This window comes from Melampsora larici-populina (genome assembly GCF_000204055.1).
Source record: "Melampsora larici-populina 98AG31 unplaced genomic scaffold MELLAscaffold_6, whole genome shotgun sequence".
Taxonomy (NCBI): Eukaryota; Fungi; Basidiomycota; class Pucciniomycetes; order Pucciniales; family Melampsoraceae; genus Melampsora; species Melampsora laricis-populina.
Genome location: NW_006768770.1, coordinates 981829 through 986079, shown reverse-complemented (window position 1 = coordinate 986079; position 4251 = coordinate 981829).

The following is a 4251-nucleotide window of genomic DNA, read 5'->3' as shown; positions in this document are numbered from 1 at the left end:
GTTGAAAAGAGCATATCATCTTCCAATATGCTTAACTGCTTTTTCTGTCTTCCAAAACACTCATTTAAACTCCAAGCTGCTTTTCCATCTTCCGATACACTCATTTCAACTCCAAACTGCTTTTTCCGTCTTCCAATACTCTCATTTTAACTTGAAACTTCTTCTTCATTAGCCTTCAGACCAGTCTGGAGTTGTAGGTGTTGGATTTGGAGCGCCTACATATGCAAGACTGCATGTAGGCGCTTATTTGAGCTGAAAATTGAATGTAGGTGCTTGAAAATTACGCCTACATTCTGAAATTTTGAATGTAGGCGTAACCAAATGACGCCTACATGGGTTGTTTATCATGTAGGCATCATTTTAGATGGTTTTCAGCACCTACATCATAAATGTAGGCGCTTTTTCGTGGGAAACACCCATGTAGGCGCTGTTTTGGCAGCGCCTACATGGTTCTCTTGTGGGCTGCAAATAGCAATGGCCTATATATATGTACATACACAAACAAGTAAGTCATGTCAAGTATTATCCAGATGATCAATCACCACTGATCACATTTTTCTCCCTTTGATGGCTTGAGCTTGCAAGGCACCCATTGAGCTCAGAGACCAAGCCTTGTACCAAAACATTCACACCAATATGGGGTCTCCCTTCCTCTATTAGTATCACCAACTGTTCTCAAACACCTATCTGAGAATTTTAAGATTCTTCCAATCCAACAGCAGCAGGAAACAGGGATGCAGGTATGAGTGTACTCCGACTCAGTGACTTGGTCCCCCGCGTCCGAAACTCTTATTTTGTACTCTGAATGTAAGTTACAGTCAGAGTACAATACTCAACTGATTTTCAGGCTTGAGGGCAGCTGAAACCCGGGCCTCAAGACAAACTTAACAAAGTCCCTCACACCAAAGGCCCAAGGCTTGAGCAAGGGACTTATGGCTAATGTTGAATTTCAAGCCTGAGATTGGCCGGGGTATTTGGCCAAAAACACCTTCACATTATATAACAATTTTTTGTAATTATCTTTCTCTCAAGTCCCAAAACAAAGAATATGTGCACTTGTTCCCTCTACATCCTCCAACTCACATCTTTTCAAAAAATCCAGCGGCTCATGAGATAAATGCAAAAAGCCTTTGGGGCTGAAAGCCGGGGCTGACAATGCTTACAGTGACCAGATTTGCTGTGCGTCAGAAACATATGATTTTGATGTACAGTCAAAACAGGACTTTTGCAATGCATTATTGGTCTTGACTCCCTACTCCACTCTAACAAGCTGATGGCTACTGGAGTAAAGATAAATTTAAAGCAAAAGTATAAAATGTCTCTTGCATTAGATGAGAAAACAATTCTACACGGTGAAGGGAAGGATGACGTTCAAGTTGTTTAGTTGATACATGTTAAAGTCCCCTAAATGAGTTAAAATGTAATGATATAAGTTTTTTGAACCGATTTCATTTTTTGTTGTCGTTGGCTTGAATAGTCTGGTAGGAATTTGACTAATGCAGATATCCTGATTTTGAAGGTGAAGTAAGATCATTTAAAGCTTCTTTAAATTCACCTTCATGAAAATTCTTTGAAATAAATGAAACTTCAAGTGTATAAGATGGATTGGATAGAGCAGGAGAGGGCCAAACAACAGTTTGATCATCTGGGTTTTGAGATTTTTCCCAGAAAGTCACTTTTGTCCACCACAGTTGTGTACAGGCCTGAGGGACCAAGCACTTTGAGCCCCAAAGGCTTTTTCCATTTATCTCATGAGCCACTGGGCCTTTTGAAAAGATGAGAGCTGGAGGATGTAGAGGGAACAAGTGCACATATTCTTTGTTTTGGGACTTGAGAGAAAGATAATTACAAAAAAAAAAATTATAATGCAAAGGTGTTTTTGGCCAAATACCCCGGCCAATCTCACGCTTGAAATTCAACATTAGCCGTAAGTCCCTTGCTCAAGCCTTGGGCCTTTGGCGCGAGGGACTTTGTTAAGTTTGGCCTCAAGAGGGGGCCGGAAACAAGTCCTAGGCCAAGTGAGGTTACTCACTCAGAGTAGACTCACTTGTCAAGCCATCAACAGTACTCCAGACTCAGTGAGTATGCAACATGTGCTTAGACTGGGCGAACGGTGGAAATCAGTTCTTGGGGTTAAAAAACCCAAGTCAAAGGGCAAAATTGACTTGCTCAGTTGGGTAGTTTTGGTTGGAAACAATTGTGTGTTTGATTTCATCACTGAGTGGGGATATTTCATGTATTTAATGTAGTAAACAACGGTTCAGGGGCAAAATTTGTAGTTAATTGTGAATTTATAATTGTGAATTTAAAAACCGTCTTGCTCTTGCTGCTCAACCTGTGTATCAACATTCACCACAGAGTCGGAAGCATGCCAGCTTGCAAGCCAGTGTTGCACCAGCACCAGATGGCAAATCACTTTGGTGTCAAGGCGCCCTCGGGATGGAACGGCAAGGTTCCCAGAGATTGAGAAGACTCTCTCCACCGAGGCGCCAGAAGCCGCAATATTCAAGTGTTGAAGTGCAATCTGCGCCAACACCGGAAGAGCGCCTGGTTTGGACATACGCTGAAAAAAAAGACGTCAGTATATGTTGGAGGGCAGAAGAGTAAATATATAAAGCAACACTTACCGTCCAGTACACCCCAATTGTGAGGGTTGGGTGCTCTAAAGAGGACTCAATGCTCACTAAGGGGGTACTAGATGTTGGTTATTGTTTGAATATCTATCTTTTATATTTCACTTATAATGTAATTACAAAAGAAATGTATGAAAGATAGAGAAAAATGAAAGGGGGACTGGTCTGTTTGGATAAATCCAGACAGACTACAGTTAAATGACTTCTTAAAAGAAGATTTATTAAATATAATTATAATTAATTATAATTGAAAACTGGATCCAAGGTTTTCCTTCAAACTTCTAGTTGACAGGTTGAAGAGTGAGGTCTAGATCACCACACTGGTTGTTCTTATGGTCACCAACCGGGGGTTGTTCTTATGGTCACCAACCAAAGTGCTTGTATGTAGGTCACTAGCCTTGGGTTGATTTGAGGTCACCAACCTAATTTGAGTTCTACTTGGGGGAAGTAGAGGATCCAGAGAGGAATGAAGATTGTATTACCTACTTTTAATCAGGAAGCTGATTAAAGTTGATGAAGCTTATCACTAGCCTTAATTATATATAAGACTTTTGATGTGTACTTCAATTGAACTTTAATTGTTCTTTAAAAGTAGTGGGTAAATATTTCTTGGGGAGGAAATCTCTGAAGGCTGAGAGAGAAGAGGTTTATATACTCTTCTCTCCAAACCTAACTGTGGTGATATTTGCTTATATCACTACTGTGGTTTAGGGTTTAATTAGTACTATTAGTTATGGTTATCACTAATGCTACATAATTACATATGCCTGTTATGTATATTATGTAGTATAAGCATTTTAACTCTTGACACTGAGTTATGAGGTGTAAATAATGTTTTATTACATATTACATATGATTTTACATGTACTTGTATATGCAGAATTAATGCAGAAAAATGCAGAATTAATGCAGAATTAATGCATTTTTAATCATTTTGTGAAATAAATGTAATCATTTTTCACCTCGGAAAAATACATTATATTCGCAGTGATATGTACCTAGGGCTGACACCAATGGTCTTGTTGGGGAGGACAGGCTCTTCTCCTCGTAGGTAACAAGTGACTTTATCTGATTTGTTTTGGGTGGGTTTTGGGGGGTAGATAGTTGAAGTTCCCAAGAGTGAGTAGATACCTTGCAAGTGCTTGCTTCCATGGGAAGAGACCTCGGAAACCTCAGGGGGGGAGTCCTCGCCGCTTTCAGTTGGACTGGGCTTCCAGAGGTCATACTTGTCATGCAGGCATTGTTTTGCCACGACTTCTACATCACGGTGGTTTTGAAAATTGGTATCTTGGCGGGCTGGGTCGAGTAGGTTGGCCACCAAAGTCTGGTGGTTACCCTCCTCTCATACCAAATACTTCACTAATTTGTCCTCAGCACGTTTGCATGCTCGACCCCAAGCACCGGGTACCCTCTGGTTAGTCTGGAGGACCTTCTGAAGGGCCCAAAGGACCGGGAGGACATGTTGCTTTGTTGTGTTGTTGGATTGGAAAATTTGAGTAGAGGTCTCAAACATCTCCAGGATCAGTAACATATACTCAATGGTTGACCAATCAGCCTTCAAGCTGGCAAGCTTGGCACGTTTGGGATCGGAAGTGTAGAACTCGAGAGACTTCTTGAG